Here is an 8,765-nt window from a genome sequence, read left to right as displayed (position 1 = left end):
GGGGGAGGGGGAAGAGAGCTATGAGAGGGATACAGGGCAAGAGTGGAATATATACAGGGGAAAATATATAACAGAATAGAGGATGCAGAGGTGGAAGGGGATGGAAGGAAAAGAAACAGGTAGGAGTGGAGTAGGTAGAGTGGGATAAGAGATAAGGAAAAGGGTGGTATGATTAGTGGGATGAGGGGGGTGTAAGAAGGGGAGTGAGAGAGCTATGTAAAGTATTAGATAAACATCAAGAAGTCATCAGTCTGGAAGATACCAATGAATCTTCAAGAGGCGTGAGCAATAACAGTGAACAGCTGATCCACATCATCTGATCCACATCAACTGATCCACATCAACTGATCCACATCATCTGATCCACATCAGCTGTTGAGTTTGTGACGTAGACAATAACAACTCACAACTGATGACCTGTCAGCTGCTCTAGCTGTGACGTAGACAATAACAGCTGCTGTAGTTGACAATAATAAATGGCTGTCAGCCTGCCAGTTGACGACTGTCAGCCTGCTAGTTGACGACTGTGAGCCTGCTAGTTGACGACTGTCAGCCTGCTAGTTGACGGCTGGCGGCTTCTGGGTCCACTTCTTTCATAACAATAATATTTTTTTAGTGCTTATCAAAATAAAGTATACATATATATGTATATATATATATATATATATATATATATATATATATATATATATATATATATATATATATATATATATATATAAATATATATATATATATATATATATATATATATATATATATATATATATATATATATATATATATATATATATATATATATATATATATATATATATATATATATAAAGACGAATGCCCACGGAATTAATACAACACTGCACGGTACCGTTGTCTACAGACAACAACAGATACACGGTGAAGAGCAGGCTTGTACTGGGACAATGGTACACTCTTGATTAACATCTGACAGAGTTAAACGTTGTTCACATTTAAACCACAATACCGTGGCTGGAACAAGTCACATTTAAACCACAATACTGTGGCTGGAACAAATCACATTTAAACCACAATACCGTGGCTGGAACAAATCACATTTAAACCACAATACCGTGGCTGGAACAAATCACATTTAAACCACAATACCGTGGCTGGAACAAGTCACATTTAAACCACAATACCGTGGCTGGAACAAATCACATTCAAACCACAATACCGTGGCTGGAACAAGTCACATTTAAACCACAGTACCGTGGCTGGAACAAGTCACATTTAAACCACAATACCGTGGCTGGAACAAATCACATTTAAACCACAATACCGTGGCTGGAACAAGTCACATTTAAACCACAATACCGTGGCTGGAATAAGTCACATTTAAACCACAATACCGTGGCTGGAACAAGTCACATTTAAACCACAATACCGTGGCTGGAACAAGTCACATTTAAACCACAATACCGTGGCTGGAACAAGTCACATTTAAACCACAATACCGTGGCTGGAACAAGTCACATTTAAACCACAATACCGTGGCTGGAAGAATTCACAAATAATTTACAATTTAAAGAGAAGAATTTCTCTCCAGTAACTTAGTGATTTATACATTGTTCATAGTCCTCTGTCATCACCTTCTGTTATCGTCTGTGTTATCGTCTGCTTGTTCAGTACTCCTGTTATCTTTAGTGTCCACGTCTATGTGGACAAGTTTGTTCCACGGACCAGTGATCATGAGTATTTTTCAAAAAGTAATCAAAAATAATTAATGATTATCTATTTAAATTATATACATATACACTCCAAATGTATATATTGTCTTTCTCTCTATATATATATACATATATATATATATATATATATATATATATATATATATATATATATATATATATATACATACATATATACATATACATATATATATATATATATATATATATATATATACATACATATATACATATACATATATATATATATATATATATATATATATATATATATATACATACATATACACACACACACACACACATATATATATATATATATATATATATATATATATATATATATATATATATATATATATATATATATATATATATATATATATATGTAAAGTGTCTTACGTCATCAAAATTTCTGAGTATTTATAGATAGTACTGTGTAAGAGGGATGCACACTGCGTGTGTGAGAGTATATACACCGTGTATGAGGATGTATATACACAGTCTGTGAGGATATATATACCGTGTGTTAGGATATATATACCGTGTGTAAGGGTATATACACCGTGTGCGAGGGTATATACATCATGTGTAAGAGTATATACACGTGTGTAAGGGTATACACACCGCGTGTAAGGGCATATACACAGGGTGCAAGGGTATATACACCGTGTGTTGCCATATATACACACCTTGTGCCATAACCAATAATAATATGACATACCTGGCTGCATTTATTGTCATTATAAATATAATGTAAGAGAATGTACACTGTGTGGGAGTACACAATGGGTGGGAACTAATGTACACTGTGTGGGAGTACACAATGTGTGGGAACTAATGTACACTGTGTGGGAGTACACAATGTGTGGGAACTAATGTACACTGTGTGGGAGTACACAATGGGTGGGAACTAATGTACACTGTGTGGGAGTACACAATGGGTGGGAACTAATGTACACTGTGTGGGAGTACACAATGGGTGGGAACTAATGTACACTGTGTGGGAGTACACAATGGGTGGGAACTAATGTACACTGTGTGACAGTACACAATGGGTGGGAACTAATGTACACTGTGTGACAGTACACAATGGGTGGGAACTAACATACACTGTGTGACAGTACACAATGTGTGGGAACTGATGTACACTGTGTGACAGTACACAATGGGTGGGAACTAATGTACACTATGTGACAGTACACAGTGGGTGGGAACTAATGTACACTGTGTGACAGTACACAATGTGTGGGAACTAATGTACACTGTGTGACAGTACACAATGTGTGGGAACTAACGTACACTGTGTGACAGTACACAATGTGTGGGAACTAATGTACACTGTGTGACAGTACACAATGGGTGGGAACTAACGTACACTGTGTGACAGTACACAATGGGTGGGAACTAATGTACACTGTGTGACAGTACACAATGGGTGGGAACTAATGTACACTGTGTGACAGTACACAGTGGGTGGGAAGTAATGTACACTGTGTGACAGTACACAGTGGGTGGGAAGTAATGTACACTGTGTGACAGTACAGGGTGGGTGGGAAGTAATGTACACTGTGTGACAGTACAGGGTGGGTGGGAAGTAATGTACACTGTGTGACAGTACAGGGTGGGTGGGAAGTAATGTACACTGTGTGACAGTACACAGTGGGTGGGAAGTAATGTACACTGTGTGACAGTACACAGTGGGTGGGAAGTAATGTACACTATGTGACAGTACACAGTGGGTGGGAAGTAATGTACACTGTGTGACAGTACACAGTGGGTGGGAACTAATGTACACTATGTGACAGTACACAGTGGGTGGGAAGTAATGTACACTGTGTGACAGTACACAGTGGGTGGGAACTAATGTACACTATGTGACAGTACACAGTGGGTGGGAAGTAATGTACACTGTGTGACAGTACACAGTGGGTGGGAAGTAATGTACACTGTGTGACAGTACAGGGTGGGTGGGAAGTAATGTACACTGTGTGACAGTACACAGTGGGTGGGAAGTAATGTACACTGTGTGACAGTACACAGTGGGTGGGAACTAACGTACACTGTGTGACAGTACACAGTGGGTGGGAACTAATGTACACTGTGTGACAGTACACAGTGGGTGGGAAGTAATGTACACTATGTGACAGTACACAGTGGGTGGGAACTAATGTACACTATGTGACAGTACACAGTGGGTGGGAACTAACGTACACTGTGTGACAGTACACAGTGGGTGGGAAGTAATGTACACTGTGTGACAGTACACAGTGGGTGGGAAGTAATGTACACTATGTGACAGTACACAGTGGGTGGGAAGTAATGTACACTGTGTGACAGTGCACAGTGGGTGGGAACTAATGTACACTATGTGACAGTACACAGTGGGTGGGAAGTAATGTACACTGTGTGACAGTACACAGTGGGTGGGAAGTAATGTACACTGTGTGACAGTACACAGTGGGTGGGAAGTAATGTACACTGTGTGACAGTACACAGTGGGTGGGAAGTAATGTACACTGTGTGACAGTACACAATGGGTGGGAAGTAATGTACACTGTGTGACAGTACACAGTGGGTGGGAACTAATGTACACTGTGTGGGACTGTGTGTATCGTTGTGTATTACATAGCGACAAGTTGTATTTATAAGGCCCCTGTATGTATGTATGTATGTATGTATGTATGTATGTATGTATGTATGTATGTATGTATGTATGTATGTATGTATGTATGTGTGTGTATGTATGTATGTACACATGTATACACTAACACGTATTAATACAATACAGTGAATAACCAATCCATGTTTTTATCCAAGTATCCTGATACTGCCAAAGATACATGTATGTATAGTGTATATATTCTTAAAATTGCAGCCAAAGATACATATATATATATATAAATATAAATATATATATATATATATATATATACATATATATATATATATATATATATATATATATATATATATATATATATATATATATATATATATATATATATATATATATATATATATATATATATATATATATATATATATATATATATATATATATATATATATATATATATATATATATATATATATATATATATTAGTATATACTTATGCTTGTGACAAGTGTATGTATTATATGCATACATGGGCTGTATGTATTCCATGTATACATCCATGTACACTCTTCTTTCTGGTCACTCATAGTAAGTCTTGCATTTAAAGTATTTAAATATATGTCATGTGTGTTATTACCCCGCTAATGATCCTCGAGGCTCCAGCAGGGCAGAGCCAGGTTATTACCCCGCTAATGATCCTCGGGGCTCAGCAGAGGCAGGCAGGTTATTACCCCGCTAATGATCCTCGGGGCTCCAGCAGGGCAGAGCCAGGTTATTACCCCGCTAATGATCCTCGGGGCTCCAGCAGGGCAGAGCCAGGTTATTACCCCGCTAATGATCCTCGGGGCTCCAGCAGGGCAGAGCCAGGTTATTACCCCGCTAATGATCCTCGGGGCTCCAGCAGGGCAGAGCCAGGTTATTAGCCCCCTAATGATCCTCGGGGCTCCAGCAGGGGAGAGCCAGGTTATTACCCCGCTAATGATCCTCGGGGCTCCAGCAGGAGAGAGCCAGGTTATTACCCAGGTTATTACAACCTTGATAAAAGAGGGTCAGTCCCACAACCTTGATAACAGGTGGTCAGTTCCACAACCTTGATAACAGGTGGTCAGTCCCACAACCTTGATAACAGAGGGTCAGTCCCACAACCTTGATACCAGGTGGTCACTCTCACAACATTGATAACAGGTGGTCAGTCCCACAACCTTGATAACAGGTGGTCAGTCTCACAACCTTGATAACAGGTGGGCAGTCCCACAACCTTGATAACAGGTGGTCAGTTCCACAACCTTAATAACAGAGGGTCAGTCCCATAACCTTGATAGCAGGTGGTCAGTCCCACAACCTTGATAACAAGTGGTCAGTCTCACAGCCTTGATAACAGGTGGTCAGTCTCACAACCTTGATAACAGGTGGTCAGTTCCACAACCTTGATAACAGAGGGTCAGTCCCACAACCTTGATAACAGGTGGTCAGTCCCATAACCATGATAACAGGTGGTCAGTCCCACAACCTTGATAACAGGTGGTCAGTCCCACAACGTTGATAACAGGTGGTCAGTCCCACAACCTTGATAACAGGTGGTCAGTCCTACAACCTTGATAACAGGTGTTCAGTCCCACAACCTTGATAACAGGTGGTCAGTCCCACAACCTTGATAACAGGGGGTCAGTCCACAACCTTGATAACAGGTGGTCAGTCCCACAACCTTGATAACAGGTGGTCAGTCCCACAACCTTGATAACAGGTGGTCAGTCCCACAACCTTGATAACAGGTGGTCAGTCCCACAACCTTGATAACAGGTGGTCAGTCCCACAACCTTGATAACAGGTGGTCAGTCCCACAACCTTGATAACAGAGGGTCAGTCCCACAACCTTGATAACAGGTGGTCAGTCCCACAACCTTGATAACAGGTGGTCAGTCCCACAACCTTGATAACAGGTGGTCAGTCCCACAACCTTGATAACAGGTGGTCAGTCCCACAACCTTGATAACAGGTGGTCAGTCCCACAACCTTGATAACAGGTGGTCAGTCCACAACCTTGATAACAGGTGGTCAGTCCCACAACCTTGATAACAGGTGGTCAGTCCCACAACCTTGATAACAGGTGGTCAGTCCACAACCTTGATAACAGGTGGTCAGTCCCACAACCTTGATAACAGGTGGTCAGTCCCACAACCTTGATAACAGGTGGTCAGTCCCACAACCTTGATAACAGGTGGTCAGTCCCACAACCTTGATAACAGGTGGTCAGTCCACAACCTTGATAACAGGTGGTCAGTCCACAACCTTGAAAACAGGTGGTCAGTCCACAACCTTGATAACAGGTGGTCAGTCCACAACCTTGATAACAGGGGGTCAGTCCCACAACCTTGATAACAGGTGGTCAGTCCCACAGCCTTGATAACAGGTGGTCAGTCCCACAACCTTGATAACAGGTGGTCAGTCCCACAACCTTGATAACAGGTGGTCAGTCCACAACCTTGATAACAGGTGGACAGTCCCACAACCTTGATAACAGGTGGTCAGTCCCACAACCTTGATAACAGGTGGTCAGTCCCACAACCTTGATAACATGTGGTCAATCTCGTTGTCTGACATGTTGAAGAGAGAGAGAGAGATAGAGAGAGAGAGAGAGAGAGAGAGAGAGAGAGAGAGAGAGAGAGAGAGAGAGAGAGAGAGAGAGGGGGAGAGAGGGAGAGAGAGAGACAGAGAGAGAGGGAGAGAGAGAGACAGAGAGAGAGGGAGAGAGAGAGAGAGAGAGAGAGAGAGAGAGAGAGAGAGAGAGAGAGAGAGAGAGACAGAGAGACAGAGAGAGAGGGAGAGAGGGGGAGAGAGACAGAGACAGAGACAGAGAGAGTTAGAGAAGGAGAGAGAGAGAGAGAGAGAGAGAGAGAGAGCTTTACATTGCATTAACAATAAGAGAACCACGAGACGAATTGGCCATTATGCCAATTACCAAATTTAATTGGGTCATTTACGGTGTGTAATTACAGAGGATAATTATAGCAGCGATCAAAAAGTGGATCTGTGAAAACGTGCGGATGTAAACTTAGCCGAATTAAATATGTGTGTGTGTGTGTGTGTGTGTGTGTGTGTGTGTGTGTGTGTGTGTACTCACCTCACCTATTTGTACTCACCTATTTGTGGTTGCAGGGGTCGAGTCCTAGCTCCTGGCCACGCCTCTTCACCGGTTGCTACTAGGCCCTCTCTCTCCCCGCTCCATGAGCTTTATCAAACCTCGTCTTAAAACTGTGTATGGTTCCTGCCTCCACTAGGTCATTTTCTAGGCTATTCCACTGCCTTACAACTCTATGACTGAAGAAATACTTCCTACTATCTCTCTGACTCATTTGTGTCTTCAACTTCCAATTGTGGCCTCTTGTTTCTGTGTCCCCTCCCTGGAACATCCTGTCCTTGTCCACCTTGTCTATTCCACGCAGTATTTTATATGTCGTTATCATGTCTCCCCTGACCCTACTGTCCTCCAGTGTCGTCAGGCCGATTTCCCTTAATCTTTCTTCATAGGACATTCCCCTTAGCTCTGGAACTAACCTTGTCGCAAACCTTTGTACTTTCTCTAGTTTCTTGAAGTGCTTTATCAAGTGCGGGTTCCAAACAGGTGCTGCATACTCCAGTATGGGCCTGACATACACGGTGTACAGTGTCTTGAATGATTCCTTACTAAGGTATCGGAATGGTGTTCTCAGGTTTGCCAGGCGCCCATATGCTGCAGCAGTTATCTGATTGATGTGTGCTTCCGGAGACATGCTCGGTGTTATACTCACCCCAAGATCTTTCTCCTTGAGTGAGGTTTGCAGTCTTTGGCCACCTAGCCTATACTCTGTCTGTGGTCTTCTGTGCCCTTCCCCTATCTTCATGACTTTGCATTTGGCAGGAATAAATTCGAGAAGCCATTTGCTGGACCAGGTGTCCAGTCTGTCCAGGTCTCTTTGAAATCCTGCCTGGTCCTCATCAGATTTAATTCTCCACATTAACTTCACATCATCTGCAAACAGGGACACTTCTGAGTCTAACCCTTCCGTCATGTCGTTCACATATACCAAAAATAGCACTGGTCCTAGGACCGACCCCTGTGGGACCCCGCTCGTCACAGGTGCCCACTGTGATACATCATTACGTACCATGACTCGTTGTTGCCTCCCTGTCAGGTATTCTCTGATCCATTGCAGTGCCCTTCCTGTTATATGCGCCTGATGCTCTAGCTTCTGCACTAATCTCTTGTGAGGAACTGTGTCAAAGGCCTTCTTGCAGTCCAAGAAGATGCAATCAACCCACCCCTCTCTCTCGTGTCTTACTTCTGTTATTTTATCATAAAACTCCAGAAGGTTTGTGACACAGGATTTGCCTTCCGTGAATCCGTGCTGGTTGGCATTTATACTCCTGTTCCGTTCCAGGTGCTCCACCACTCTCC

This window comes from Cherax quadricarinatus, chromosome 78 (genome assembly GCF_038502225.1).
Source record: "Cherax quadricarinatus isolate ZL_2023a chromosome 78, ASM3850222v1, whole genome shotgun sequence".
Classification (NCBI taxonomy): domain Eukaryota; kingdom Metazoa; phylum Arthropoda; class Malacostraca; order Decapoda; family Parastacidae; genus Cherax; species Cherax quadricarinatus.
Note: the sequence above shows the minus strand (reverse complement) of the source record.